Genomic DNA, 16,205 nt, shown 5'->3' on the forward strand with positions numbered 1-16,205 from the left:
CAAGACATGATGATAGTTTGCACAGAATCACAAAATTGGGTGTTTTCCATAGAGAATTAATCAATGGACTTCGTCCTTCCTCAGTTTCTCCTGACATTTTTAGGATACTAGTGAACCTGTCACTCCTTGACATTATCACATGATCAGTCCATCTTCTCTTCCTTTGCTAACATCTTCTGCTTCTGGATTTCTTTAAGGTTCTTCACTGGTTACACGTTGCATCCTATTCACCCTGCTACCCTCCATGTGCTTTTTCAACGTAATATATTCATCTTTATTTGGGGGGGAAGACTTGTGTTCCATGTCTCTCTGACATGTTTTCCTTCTATTGTCAAAATCTTTCTCTGCAACTAGTACCCATTATTCACAGTTCTTAATGAAGCCCAAGCTGCCTGAACTGAAGATCCACTGAACTAAGCACCCCACCCCGGTCTTTAAAATATTAAAAAAAATTTTTTTCAAATATCACAAACCCACTTTTCTCTCCCTCCTGCTCTCCAACCCACTTCGGGGAAAACCTAACAACAAACTATAATCCTTGTAACAAACAGGTATAGTCCAGCACTGGCCACACGAGATGCGTAGCCAGAGTCCATCGCCCACCATTCTACTAGGTGGGTCCTTGTCAAATGATGGATGCATTTGGGGTCAGAAGACCCGGGTTCAAGCCAAAATAACAATTTATTATCTGTGTGTATTAAGTTACTTCACGTCTCTAGGTCTCAGTTTCCTCTTCTGCCATACGAGGAGGCTGGGCTCCTAGCGCTAAATCTGGGGGTCCTAACACAACCGATACAACCAGGTTGCCCTTTTTTCTAGACCCGGGAAGGAGGCAGCAGCACATTCTGCGCAGGCGCGACAAAGAGCGTGGGTGGAGGGAGGCTCATAAAGGAAGCGCCGAGCCGCGACGAAGCAGCGGGAGGTGCCTCGAGTCTTTCGCTTTTCAGTCACAAACTACTAGAGCTCGGTCCCTTCCTTATTCCTTCCCCCTCCTTTTTCTCCTCTCCGAGGCTGATTTTAGTGCTGCTCTCGCGGCATCTCCGGAAACGCGATGTGCGCCGAGACTTCTGATGAAGCGCATAGTGGAGGGACCCGCCCATGGGCAAACCGCGCAGTCGCGAAGCGTCCCCGAGGCAGTTAGGGCGGGTAGCTGTCTGCGCGTGTGCGAAGTTAATGCCACGTTTGTGAGTGGACACTAGTTTTTATCTAGCCGAGGCAATCTGTCCTTACGTTTGAGTTGTTGACCGGGCGGGCACGCTGGAGAGGAAGGTAGGTAAAAGGGAAACAAAGGGCCGCAGGCCCCGCTAACTAGTTTGACTTCCGACCTCGGAGGGGTGAAACGGGCCCGCGACAGAGAGAGAGGACCTCGGGCCTGAGGGGCCCTCGAGGCTGTGTGGGTTTGGGCCGTGAGAGGATACCCCCCGAGGTAGCCGCGGAATGGGCCCTAGAGTAATCTAGGGCCTTGCCTCGACTTCACGAAATCGTACGTCTGCATCCGTTTGGGCCTCAGGAAGCCACTTAGGTAGTTATGTCTTGTATGTAGCTCCGAGCCTAACGTCTCCTCAGGCGAAAATGGCCGCCACAAGTCGAATTGTTATCCGTGATAAGATAGAGGGAAAGGTCTAATTGCATAGAAGCTGCAGCACGGGGAGGCATTAAATAGAGGAAATAGGAAACTAGGATTAGAGGGAATGTGAGGGTTTGAGGGACTAATCTGCCAGGAGTGGTTTGAGTATATATGCATAGACCTGTTTACTACTATTAATATTATTAACAGCAAAATGGGGACCAGAAACACTAAGTGCCTAGCCCCCAGCCCCATGTGCCGGGTACTGTGCTAAGTGCTTTACAAATACCTCACTGAGATCCTGAATCGGAAAGATTTAGCTCTAACACATTATCTTCTGTCTGTCCCAGGATTCCAAGATTATAATTCACCAATCCTTTAAAAAGGCATCTCTGAGTTTTCTTCATTGTGTTCAATTAGGTGATCATCCAGTTACAGTGAAACTACCACCTCAAGGCAGCACAAAAGATACATGAAAGTACTGATTGCTGAGTTTAATTTCAACTTTATTATTAGTTCAAAATGTTTCTCAAATCTGTAGAAAAAACGACAAAAGCAACACAAGATATTATAAGAGAACTAGTTTGGGTACTAGGTACTCTAAAGGATCTAAAGAAAGATATTTCAGTCAAAGAAACTTGTGAGGAAATAAAGGGAAATCATACAGAAATGAACATCCTCTTGATAAAATATTGCTGGAAACAGCAAAGATGAGAAGTGATCTAATACAGCAAAAAATAGACAGAGGAAACAAAATGGAAGAACAAGTCCATAATGTAACAGAACTAGGAAACCAATTGCTAAAAGTGCAAGAAAAAGTGACCACCCTTGAAGATAGATGCAAACAAGCAAGCCTCAGAATAATTGGCAAGGGGGAAAGAATCTGAATCTTGATAACCTGAAGAAGTAATTCAAGAGACTTTTCCCTAATTGACATCCTGAAATCAGAAAATTATTTCACTCTCAACAAGAAGGAAACCTGAAAACCAAGTCTTAAGACACATTCTCATCAGACTTTAAAATCCAAGCCAGAGTCTTCTAAGCCTCAAGAAAGACGAAATCATATATCAGAGAACACTGATCTCTGTTTTATTACACTTTGCAGTTAAAACTATGAGAAAATAGTGATGTTGGCACAGAACATAAAACTAAAAGATATGGACTTGGATTCTAGAATCAGACTTGAAGCAAACCTAAGCATTCTTTTTCAAGGCAGAAGAATGATGTTTAAAAATTAAGCCTTCAAAGAAATCCTTGACAAAAAGACTACAACTATGAAGGACTTTATGAGCAGAGGGGGAACTCCCTTTCGTAACTAAGTTAAGATATTTGGCAAAAGGTTCCTAAAGTCTCTTGTTAAATTTAACACAATATTGTGTCAATTAAAAATAAACATGAATTAAACTATTGTGTTTAGACTGTTCCTAGATGCTGGGTAAAATACAAGGTTTCTCCTTTCTGGAAAATTAGTCTGGTAAGATTGTTTCTTATGTAATACTAGTTTTGATGACAATAAAAATAAAATAGATGACATTTTAGAAGAGAGTAGGGAAAAGGGCAGATTATTCCCATAATGAAACGTCCTATCTTTGACTAAGTTGGAAGGTAGGAGAAAGGATAAGAAAATCTTAATTATCATAACAAATGTTATGAATTTGAAAATAGCTTTCTTTTTTTTCAAATGTTTTAACTTCTGATTTACATCATTCATTTCTGCCAGATTTTGAGTTACAAATTTTCTCCCCATTTTCCCCCTACCCACCACCCCAAAATAGCAGTCCCACAGGATATCCCCTCCTCCAATCTGCTCTCTCCCATATTTTCTCCCATACCCCTTTTGACTTTTCCAGGGGATCTCTGAAAATAGCTTTCTATAGGAGACACATAATCCAAAAAGATATTAGGAAGACTAAGACCATAGGAAAGATAATATTTATCATTCTTTGACAAGCAGAAGATAAAAAGGGTAGCTAGTGAAAAAAATTTTTTAAATCAGTTAATTCGGGGCGGCCAGGTAGCACAGGGAGTAAGAGCACTGGCTCCAGTGTTGAGAAGACCTGGAGATCCGAATCCCGGGCTCAGACACTTAGCACCCACCCAGAAACACCTGGCCGTGTAACCTTGAGCAAGTTACTTAACTCCAATTGCTTAGGGGCAGCCAGGTGGCTCATCGAGTAAGAGCACTGGCTCCAGTGTCAGGATGACCTGGATCAAATCCGGGCTCAGATACTCAGCACCACACCCAGAAATAACTGGCCATGTAACCTTGAGCAAGTCACTTAACCCCAATTGCTTAAAAAAAATTATTAAGTCTAAAAAATGCTAATCACCATTTTCTAGTAAAGTGATTTTTTTTTTTTGCTGTTGAAGGGGGTCTTGCCTCAATGTTGTTGATGGTTGCTGAAGGTTGGATAGCTGTGACAATTTCTTAGTTTGCTGATTCCATTTACTCTCATTCATTTGACACTTAAGAGGCTATTGTAGGTTATTGATTGATCTAATTTCAATATTGTGTCTCAGGGAATAGGAGAGGGAGAGAGAGGAACAGCCAGGTAGGCCAGTTGGTGGAGCAGTGAGGACACACTCTACATTCATTAATTAATTGGGAGTATAAGGGCATGGTTTGTGGTGCCCCAAGACAATTACAATAGTAATGTCAAAGATCACAGATCACTATAACACAATGAAAAAGTTTGAAATATTGTAAGAATTACCAAAATGCAACACTGACAAGTATTGGAAGAATGGCACTGATAGACTTGATATAGTGTTCCCACAAACCTTCATTTTGTAAAAAAAAAAAATATCTGAAAGCACAATATAATGAGATGTGCCTATATCTGTTATTGGACAAGACAAAAAAAAATTATCAATAAACAGTAGGGATTCTATAAATAGCACCATTTATAAAATGTTGGTGTTTAATAACTTATGACATTAATATTTGCAAGGTGTTTTGCTCACACTAGCTTGATATACTGTGGAAATAGGTTTGGGGAGATTTTTATACTGGATAAGCAAAAGTGGAGTAAAAATGCATATTGGCCAAATTAGAGTGTTTTCCCAAGTGGCCAACCCATCTTATTAGTCCTTCAAACATATGCTTGACAGATCCTATAGAGTAATAGCTGACATTGGGTAACCTACATTTATATAGTGCCTTATGGTTTGAAAAGCATCACAGTAATTGTCAAGTGGAAGTCTCCAACTGCAGTTAGGTAGAACCAGTATTTTCTCCATCTTACAGGTGGAAAAACAAATTTAATGACTACCCCAATACAGCTAGGAAGTACTACACAGGTTTCAAAACCAGGTCTGACTCCAGATTCCACACTTCAAACCCCTTGGTAAGATGGCAGAGTAGAAATTAACCAAGGAAACAATTTTTATTCAGATCCCTTCAGTGAAATAGAAATACTGTTCCCACCTCTTTAGCATCGGGAAAACCCGGGAGGGGAGGGAACTTCTGAAAGTCTGTTGAAATAACTTGCTGTATCAACAGATCCCACACTGAACTTGCCACACAACAGATCCTTGTAGATCCCACACTGATCTTGCCATCTCTACCCTAGCACCTCATTCCCCACCTTAGAAATAGTTGGTACTATCCACTATTCCCTTCACAGTTTTGGGGCCAGGAGCTGTGGAGGCTTTCTACCCTATATGCAGTCCCTTGACCATTTTAAGGCTAATCAGACCTCTATAACCACCTCAAGGATGCCACATTCAATCTCCTTACAACTGTTTAGGAAGTCTCATTCCTCATTCTACCTTTCTTCTCACTAGAGCCTAGAGGATACTTGAAGCTCCCTTACCAGGCCTGAAACAAGGGGAGCAACCCCTTTTACTCTCAGAATATGAGTTCAAAGCTTCACCAGGTCTTAACCACAGTTATCCCTGGTGCTGAGGGAATCCTTTCTGTTTCCCCTCCCCAGCACCAGGTCACAGCAGTTACTACCTATTCCACACACAAGTTGAGGGGATTTCACCCGTTCCAACTTCTTAGTTTCAGTTAAACCAGAGCTGCAAAGATATCCCTGCCTCCTCTTCCCACCTGAAAGTTGAGGGGAATCATCCCTCTTTCACAAAAGGAAAAGGACAGGATTCCTTTGGTCACTTGCCCCTATATTGGATGAGGTATGTAGGGCGAAGGGGTGGTCCATTCTACCAAGCAGGAGGCTCAGCTGTGCTTCACCTGCTTCCTAATCTTGCCTGAGCTTTGGTGAGACCTCCCACATTATTATCATTCTGACAAGTGACGAACACAAGCTTCAGATTTTAATGGTCATCATGACAGCTACAAACCTCCAAAGTTCTTATTACATAGTATATCTGAGCTTTAGAGCTGGAAGGGATTTTAGAGATCTAGTCCCACATTATATTTTTTATGGATAAAGAAATTGAACTTAAGAGAGGTGAAACTCCAAGGTTAAATAGCTGGTAAATGGGAGAGCCAGGAATTGAGTACAGGTATGATGGCTCCAAATCCAGTGCAAGGTACTATTGTGTCTTATACTTCTTGTAAGACACTCCTAATTGGTCTCCATTCTTGTACTTTTAATACCATCCAAACACTTACCAAGCCAAGAGCCCTAACCTTGTTACCCTTAAGTGGCTCCTTATTGTCTCTAGGGTAAAATCCTTATCCTGGCACTTATGGCACCTCCCCTCCACCCAGTGTACCTACCTAACTTCTGCCTCATTTCACATATCCACATTCCAATCAAATTAGACTAAAACTTGTTTCCCAGGTGGGTTTTCTGCATTAGTGCCTTACAAGAGGCCATTTCCCATACTTAGAATGTACTTCCCTCTTGTTTCTGCTTTTCAGGATCCTCTTTCTTTAAGGTTCAGTCCCAGTGCTACCTGGTTCCACAAAATCTCTGATTTCCCCATCTGAAAATGTTCTCTCCTCATATTCTCTGAAAATACTTTTCCTAAGATAACCTCATTTGCTTCACATCATTAATATTGTATTATATTGATCTATGCATGTGGCCTTATTCATAGAATCACAGAATTTGAGAGTTGGAAGGGACCTCAATGACATCTAGTTCAACCCATGCCTAAAAGAAATCCCTACTGAAATATAGCTGACAAGTAGTCATCCAACCTTTGCTTGATAAGCCTCCAAGGAGATGTATTGCACCACCTCTTGAGGCAGCCTATTCCTTTTTTGAACTTTTCTAATTGTTAAGAATTGTTGGCTAACATCTAGCTTAAATTTGCCTTTGCATTTTCCACCCATTACCTGTTGCTCTCTCAAATAACAAACAGAACAAACCTAATTCCTTTTTCATATAACAGCCTTTCAAATACTTGAATACAGCCATCATGACCCCTATAAATCCTTTCTTCTCCAGACCAAAATATCCCTAGTTACTTGAGCCTAACTTCATAATACTATGGACACAAAGTTCTCCTCATTAGAGCTCTGTGACTTTGGCCAAGTTGCTTACTTTTGCTTTAGTTTCCTCATCTGTAAAATGAGAATATTGATACCACCTATCTCCAGAGTGGTTGTGAGGATAAGATATTCCTAAATGCTTTAAAAACAAAATGCTATATACATGTTAGTTATGTGTGATATTAAGACTTTACATTTATCCCTGTTGAATTTTATCTTATTGGATTGATCCCTGGACAACTAGGAGGTATAGTGGATTGAGTGTTTGCAGTGGATTGAGTGCTGGGCCTGAAGTTAGGAAGACACTTAGTAGCTGTGTGACCCTGAGCAAATCACCTAACTTTGTTTGCCTTAGTTCCTCATCTGTAAAATGAGCTGAAGAAGGAAATGGCAAACCACTCTAATATCCTTGCCAAAAAAACCCTGAATGCAGTTACGAAGAAAAGAATACAACCTAAAAAGAACTTAACAACAAAAGATTGATCCAAATGTCAAGATCACTGTCAGGCAAGATTTTTTGGAGGCTAACAGTCATCCAGTATTTTCCCTTTTAAGCTTTCTGTTATCTATAGATTTGATGAGCATGTCATTTAGGTTTTTATCCATGTTAGCGATAAAAATGTTAAATAGCACAGCACCAAGCACAGATTCCTCAGGCACTTCATGGGAAAACTTTAACAATGACATTAGCCCATTAACAACTATTCTTTGAGTCTGGTCATCCCACTAGTTTTGAATCCCTCTAACTGTATTATTCAAATCCCTCTGTCTAGTCCAGCAGTTCTCAATGTGTAGTCCCTTTCAAGGAGGTCAGAACTACTTATAATATTACTGAGACATTATTTGCCCATTAAAATATTCCTCCTTTTTCCAACTACATATCTGTAATGAAGCCAGATTTCATATATTTCAACAAAAACAACGTATTGCAACAAACTGAATGTAGAAATGAATTTGAGAATCTAGCTGTCTGTGTTAAGCCAGATACTAAAGAGAACTGCAAAAGTAGGCAAAATAATGCCATTCTTCTCATTTACTTTTGTGAAAATATTTTTTATAAAACTTATTTATGTTAATTTATAATGGGTTTATTCTTCTTACTATCATCTTAGATGAATGAATCAATGTTTAAAATGTTATCAGGTTTAATTTCTAATATGATAAATATTGATAGTTATAATTCACATAAGCAAAAGCTCTTTGGGGTCTTAAGTTACTTTTAAGAGTATAAAGGGGTCCCAGGGCAGCTAGGTGGCACAGTAAGTAAAGCACTGGCCCTGGAGTCAGGAGGACCCGAGTTCAGTTCTGGCCTCAGACACTTAACACACACACACAAAAAAAACATTAGCCGTGTAACGTTGGGCAAGTTACTTAACCCCTATTGCCCTCCAAAAGGCAAAAAAAATAAAAATAAATAAAAATAGTCTTTAAAAAAAAAAGAGTATAAAGGGGTCCCAAGACCAAAAAGTTTGAAAACTGCTGGACTTGTCCACATCTTTCCATATCTCTAGGAGAACAATATCAAATACTTTATCAAAAGCTTTGTTAAAATCTAAGTAAAATGGGGGTGGCTAGGTGGCGCAGTGAGTAAAGTGCTGGCCCTGGAGTCAGGAGGACCTGAGTTCGGTTCTAGCCTAAGACACTTAATACCCACATAAAAAAAACTAGCCATATAACCTTGGGCAAGTTACTTAATCCCAATTGCCCTCCAAAAGGAAAAAAAAAATCCAGGTAAAATATATCATTCCCTTCATCTTCCAGTTTAGCATATCTGTTTAAAAAGGAAATAAGATTAGTCTAGTATAACGTATTGTTGTTTATTCCATGCCAGCCATTTATAGCCACTGTTTTCCTTTCTGGAATAGATTTTGACAAATGGTTTTGCTGTCTCTATTTTAAAATATTTTGTGGGAGCTTAGAAATGAATAGGGTTTTAATTATAATTCGTTGGTATGGCTGGTTTTGAGTTTTTTTCCTCTAAGCTATAATTTGTTCAAATATAGTTTTCAAGGTAGTAGGTTCTTGTGAACCACAATTGTATGAGTAACTTTGACATTCTCAGTCTAGTTGTATAGTTTTTTGTTATAAATTGATTTGTTTATTTACTTTTAGTTTACAACATTCAGTTCCACAGTCCCTTGAGTTTCAAATTTTCTCCACCTCTCTCTCTTCCCCCCACCCCCACACATCATGGCAGTATGTACTCGAATATAGGATCTACAGATATCTTCACATTAATCATTAGGTTGTAAAGAAGGATTATAACTGATGGAATGATCTGTGGGAAAGAGGAAACAGAACAAAACAAGAAAAAAAACCACAGCAAGTAGTTTGTTTCAATCTGCATTCAGACTGCATCTCTTTCTCTGGATGTGGATATCTCTTTTGATCATGAGTCTTTTGGAGTTGTCTTATAACCTTACATTGCTGAGAGGAGTCCAGTCTATTGAAGTTAGTCGTCACACATAGGTTGTGTCTGTGATTGTGTATAGATTTCTCCTGGTTCTGTTCCTCTTGCTCAGCATCAGTTTATATAAGTCTCTCCAGGTTATTATGAAGTCTGTCTGCTCCTCATTTCTTATAGCACAGTAATATTCCATTACATTCCTATACCACAACTTGTTCAGCCATTCCCCAATTGATGGGCATTCCCTTGATTTCCAATTCTTTGCCACCACAAAAAGAGCTATAAATATTTTTGTATATATGGGTCCTCCTCTCACATCTCTGATCTCTTTGGGATATAACCCTAGAAGTGGTATTACTGGGTCAAAGGGTATGCACTTATATAATTAGGTTTTTGCAAGGAATGTTCACCAACCATCTCTTTAATGATCTGCTCTAAAATTTTCTTAGGAATTGAAGTCAAGCTCACTGGCCTACAGTCTGCAGATTCTGTTGTCTTCTGTTTTAAAAATTAAGACATCATTTCATCTCCAATCTAATGGTCCCTCTCCCATTTTTTTGTGGTATTTCAAACATTGCTGGTAGTGGATTAGCAGTCAAATCTCCTGCTTCTTTTAGTACCTAAGGATCTTGTTCATCTGCTCCAGTGACTTGAATTCATCAAGGGTAACTAGGTGCTCCCTTACTACCTCTTCACTTATCTTGAGTATCAACTCCCTGTTAGTCATTTTTACTTTGTCCTTTCTAGTATAAAGGTCATTTTCTCTGGCAGAAAAAAGATGCAAAATAAAAATTGAGTAGCTGTACTTTATGTCTATCAGCAGTTTTCCATCTACCCCAAAGCAAAGTTTCTGTTCCTTCTTTGATCCTGCTTCCACTCCCCTCCCCCAAATGTAGATGTAAAGGTTTTTTAAATCCACTTTCCTCATCAATCTTAGTTAATGGTATGCTTTAGAACTCCTGATACTTTTTTATAGGATCATGCCATGATTTTCTATTCATCATACATTTTAAAAAAATATAAATTAATTAGCAAGTTTCCTATGCATCCACATTGGTCTCATTTTCCTTCTCACTAGAACTATTCCATTTTATTTCTTCAGAAATTCATTCTTGAGCATCTCTTCTCCTTAGTGAGCAGACTTCTTCTGTTGAATTTTAGTCCATGTAGTTCTTCCTATCCTTCTGAACTCTTTGAATCTGTTTTCCCCCAAATTTAGACTATGTCAGATTATGCCTGGATTTCCTTTCTTTTGTCAAAAACTCAAGGAGTCACTTTTCCCCAGGGTTTCCTGTAATTCTGTCTCAGCAATAAGCTCCTCCTCACTAGTGAGAATCAGATCCATGCTATAATTTATTTTACTCATTCCTCCATCTTTTGAAGGATGAAATTATTAAGAAAAGTTAAAAGGTTACTATTTGCTCTGCTTTTGAGTTAGGTATACCCAACCAAAGCATAGTCCAGTGACAAATTTCATACCATCAACTCAGTGATGCCCTAAGGTCAGATTTTCTTCCTTAGTTCCTCTGTCTTGCTGACTAACCTTTGAGCAGTTGTATATATTTTACTACTGCCTCTTTCTTACATTTTGTGTTTTGTGAACTTTTGAGTGTTATTCTTCTATTATGGCTATTTAGAGGGGGTATTCCCTTTAGGGGAACAGGCAGTCTTTTCCCACCCTTCATCCTTTTTAGGTTAAAATTCTTTTGATTAGATTTGCAAGATAAGAGACATTTTTATCAGCTATTGTTAAGTAAACATTACCCCTGGCCTGGAATCCTCTCCCATGTATTTTAAGCCGTTGCTCAGAAAATCCCATTCTCAGAAATCATCAGATACATCCCAGCCAGTTGTTTTCTTCCAAAATCAATTTTTTGTTGTCATTGTTGCTATCTATAGGCAGCAGGTAAGAAAATACAACCTCTGCTCCTATAGTCTTTAGTTTCTTGCTCAAGATTTCATAATCTTTGTCAATACTTCTTAAGGTTCCTTCTGGCAGTATCATTTGTGCCCAGATGATTCACCAGAAGAGGTAGTTGTCATCTGTTTTGACAAGTCTTGGGAAATTCTCTACTATATCTTAGATGCATGTTCCAAAACAACAATAATTTAATCAGTTTGAAAAACAGATGCCTCAGTTCCCCAGATCTGGGAGTCACCAACTAGTACTGTTTTTTTCCTTTGCCTCTTAATAGATGATGTCACCTGATAGCTTACACATAATCATTTTTTTGGAGGACAGACAATTACTCTGGGGAGGCAGTGCGGTACAGTGGAAATGATGAGGGATAGCTCCCAATAGGTTCAGCAGGAACTCTGATCTTATCTAAGACCAGAAAATCTGCAATAGCCTCTGGAAAGAATTCAAGGTCTCAGGCTTAATTGGAGTGAGAGTTGTAGAAGTTTATTTTTAGGCTTCTACAGAAACGGGCAAGAGTCCTTAGGGGACCTGCAAGTGAGAGGGGTACAGGCTTTTACTTTTAAAGGGTAGGGCTGCCATTGTCAGGGCTGACCGGATGGATGTACCTCAGTGCATAGATAAAAGTTAGGGCTGACTGAGAGGAACTTGTGACTTCAGTGCATAGATAGTTTAACTTGGAGATGAGATTTGGGCCAGACCAGAGGAGACATGAGGAGATTAGGCTAGGACAAAGGAGTCACAAGTTGTTGCCAAGGCAGAGTGCCAGGGGCAGAGTTTGAGGCTGGGAAAGGGAAACGTGATTTTACAGACTGGTTTTACAAATTGATTTAGACCCCAGGTACCCCATCAGAAAGAGTATTGAACTTGGTATCCCAGGATCTGAATTCAAATTCCAGCTCTGCTACTTAATGCCTACACAATCCTGGACAAGTCATGAAATCTCTCTAGACCTCACTTTCTTTTTGTGTAAATGAGGGGGTTGTACTAGAGAAGCTCTAAGCTGACTTCCAGTTCTAAATCTGTGTATGAACTTCAGAAGAGTCTCAAAGCTATTTTGAGGTCCAAATGTACAGTTACATCTTTCCTTTCTCTTTTCTTCTGTATAGTGATCTTCTATTTTCCAATGTTCAGACGAGGCCAACATTGCTTTCATCTTTTCAACTTAATGGAAACATGGTTTTCCCCAAAGAATACCACATCTTTACCATCTCTCTCCAATGGTGGACACTCCTTTCTCCATTCTTTATTCATAGGGTCAGGAGGAGGACTGCTTATAGACCATTCCTCTACCTCTACCTGTCAAAAACCATTCCTCTTTTAAAAAATTTTCTTTTTATCAATAAAAATCTTTGTCTCTCCCTCCCACTTCACCTTCCCATTGGAAAAAAGACCAACAAAATCCTTGTAACAAATTGGAATAGCCAACCAAAACAAATTCCCAAATTGGTCATATCTAAAAAATACCATTCCTCTTTCAAGAGCCATGCTTAAATAACCCTCTGCCCATTCTTGATGCTGTGTTCTAACTACCTCCATCATTTCCCTCATTTTTTCCCAATTACTTTAGTAGCTGGTTTATTGTATTCCTCTCCATCCCATCCTGTGCCTTTATCTTCAGTGACTTTAATATTCATGTTGCCAACCTCCTCTAGCAACTTACCATCCAGCCTCCTTAACTTCAGTGGATTTTTCACCATCTTACTTTAGCCACTCACCCACATGACCACATCTTAAGCTTCACCAAATTTTAGAATTGCATCATTAGGAATTTTAGAATTTTACTGACAATCCTTCTATCTCTCACAGGTTTTCATTTACATCAAACTTATCCTTATCCTCATCATTATCTTTAGTCCCTTCATTCATTCCAGTTTGCCTCACCTACTCTAATTTTGTCTTCTTGCCCAGCCATAACCACTTAGATGTTGCCCTAGCTGCTACCCTAGAAACCTTGTGCCTCCCCCTTATCCCCTGCCACTCCAGCCCTCAAGTGTCCTTATCCTTGGGTAAGCCAGATGTCACTGAAGAAAGTCACAAAAATGAAGCTTATTTCATAAATTAAAAGATTTATGATACGTAATCTTAGGCACTCACTGCTGCCCTGTGAGCCTTCTGCTTCATACTTACTGACTCCTTTTTCCATTCTTTGAAGTGACTCTTCTATTCTTTTCCTTTCTCCATTTGCCACTGTAATACCCTTTCCAAAGGCTAGCAGAAAATGGAAGGTGGAGCAGACAACGGGCAAGCTCTTTGGCCTATATCCCTGTCTGACTCCCAGTGACTTTGGGGATGTGTATGGTTAATGGGATATAAGATTTTCCCCACCCATTAATAGACCTATGTGCCCAGCTGCAAGATACTTCATGAATCACATAGAGCCTATTGGGGGAGGCAACTTGCTTAAAGAGAAGCTTGCTTAGGGGGAGGCTTGCTTGTAGGAAGTCTGCTACATCTTTTGATACTAAGTTAAATAGGCACTGAGTCAAGAGGGTTTGATGCCTTCTGACTCTGAGAAGTGTATATATACTCTGAGTTGATATTTTGCTTTGGGGGTTCACTTATGAGAAGGACCTTGTGATTCCCTGGACAAGACTGGATAGCCATGTGTTTGGGAACCCCAGACTGCTCAGATGTAAAGGCTCTCTCCATCCAGTAGTGTATGTAAAGTGTATAGCACTATTGCTTTACTCAGATAGTTGGAACCCTGTCTGTTGGTCTTTGTGCTAATTTCTCTGCTTGCATTTTCTCAGTTTGCATTTTCTCCAAGTTCAGGGTGCTGACTTTTCCCCTGAACTAGTAAATGTAATTTAAAGTAGACTTGTTAACACCTTTTTGAGCAGTCTTTCCTTTAAAAGCAGATCAAAGAACCTATTCTAACAAGCCATCCTGTGTGTGCTAGGGTGCATATTACAGGATGATGACAGAACCCCTTGCCTGAGAAAGAAGGAAGAGCTTGATTTTGATGAGAGCAAAAAGCAAAGGGAGTACTGGAAACAGGATCTGCTATCATGTGGAACAGAGGGGAGTTTGCCAGCAGTCCTAGAAACTTTGCTGAGCCAGGGTGGCATGGACCAAATATTCTTGAGCCATGCTCAAGGCCAGCAATCTTCATTTTCCCTTTTCCTTTCCTTTTTTTCTCCTGGAAGGAAGAGTATTCTTTCTTTGAGTCAGATGTTTGCTTTACTCAAGGATTTAAAGAGGCTTTTACCCTTATGGTTGAAATGTTTACCTTGTTTCTTAAACCAGTAAATAAGATAAAAGTTATTAAATCAACAACTGATAGACTCACAGTGCTACTACTTGCATATAGCATTGGGGAGAGGAAGGTTTTTTTGTTTTTGTTTTGCAACAAACCAGGACTGAAAAGAGAGAGTTAAACCTTCTGTATCTGCCAAAGTGAGATTTCTGTATTCAAAACAATATGGTCAGAGTGAAGGGACAAGTAACTGGGGGTGGAAAAGGCCTTGTGTGGATGTACCTGATCTGAGCTTCAAAGGATGTTAGAGGTGGTAAGAGGTAGAGGAAAGGAGGGAATGAGTACATTCTAAGCATGGGGAACAGCATATACAAAAGTGTGGAGACAGGAGATGTAAGGCTTCAAAGGTCTTGAGCTTATGCCATATGAAGATACATTGGAGGAACTAGTGCAGGAAATAGCAAGTAGGCTGACTTGCTGGAACACAGAATTTGTGAAGAGGAGTAATGTAGGGAAAATGTGGAAAGGTAGGCTGGAGTCAGATAATGGTGGCCTTTATATGACAAATATCCTGGAGCCAATGGGGAACCACTGAAACTTCTTGAACAAAGAAGTGGCATGATCTGACATCTACTTTAAGAATATCAATTTAGTCAAGCAGGTTGAAGGAGAACTAAGAGGGAGCAGGGTCACAAAAACCCAGAGAGGAGAAAAAATTCAGGAGAAAGGGGCAAGTCAATAGTGTTAAATGATTCAGAGGTCAAGAAGGATAAGGATTAAGAAAAGGACATAAAATTTGGCAATTAAGTAATCACTGGTAAGTTTGGAGAGAGCAATTTCAGTTAAGCATTGAGGCTGGAAGTCAAATTTCTAGAGTTTGAGATTTGAGAAGAAAAGAGGAGGCAGTGAGTGTAGATGGCTTTGCACAGGGGTTCTTAACCTGGCTTCTGTTGGCCTGTAGATTGATTTCAGGGGATCTGTGAACTTGGATGGGTAAAAAAAAAACCTGCTCTTTATTTTCACTGACTTTTCACTTGAAATTTAACATCTTCAGTTATGAATGCAGACAACAAAACAGTCTGAGAAATCCACACTTTACCAGCCTGCCAAGGGCCACATGACACAAAAAAGGCTGAGAACCCCTATTCTAGGAGTTTGGCCAGAAAAGGTAGAAAAGATATAGGATTGTGGCCTGAAGGGAAGGACATTTATTGTGTAGCATGCAGTACAATATTCACCCGAAATTTGGTTTTGGCTCCTGTATACTATCACATAGGTAAAACCAAAATGCAATGAATGCTTTTTATTAATGCGTAGTACAATATCTGAGTTAGCCACTAGTGGGTGCTCTAATAGAGCTGTCTGTGGCTCAGGGTAATTCCTCAGGTTGGCAAAGAAAACATTGTTATTGTCCTGAAAAAAGCAGTTGTTAGGGATTTTGTTGTTGCCTACCCTTTCTCTAGCCAACAGTTGTTATTCCGTAGCTGTGCCCGTTAATCCTATCTGGTACCTCCAGCTTCCTGCTGGCCCCTTTAAGGGCAACTTCTTCTCTGTAATACTGCCCCCCTCTGCCTGATTCATGTCTGCCCCCTCTCAATGTCTGGAAATGTCTGTACCTGTAGCAATCTAGGCTAGGCTTTTCTGTTTTCTAGCTGACTAGTGAAACGTGGTATGAAGGGAAAAGAACAGAGACTACAAGACTGACAA

General features: G+C 39.8%; 1 long non-coding RNA gene across 1 annotated transcript; it reads left to right on the forward strand.

The window, feature by feature from the left end:
• The first annotated feature begins 417 nt into the window (after positions 1 to 417).
• Positions 418 to 2,975, forward strand: LOC138146966 (uncharacterized). Its single transcript, XR_011164681.1, has 2 exons — positions 418 to 1,269; positions 1,918 to 2,975. It is a non-coding gene; the product is annotated as an uncharacterized lncRNA (long non-coding RNA).
• Positions 2,976 to 16,205: the final 13,230 nt, after the last annotated feature.

This window comes from Petaurus breviceps, unplaced genomic scaffold, assembly GCF_028583685.1.
Source record: "Petaurus breviceps papuanus isolate PSGF00001 unplaced genomic scaffold, PetGlider_PUasm1.0 90778, whole genome shotgun sequence".
NCBI lineage: Eukaryota > Metazoa > Chordata > Mammalia > Diprotodontia > Petauridae > Petaurus > Petaurus breviceps.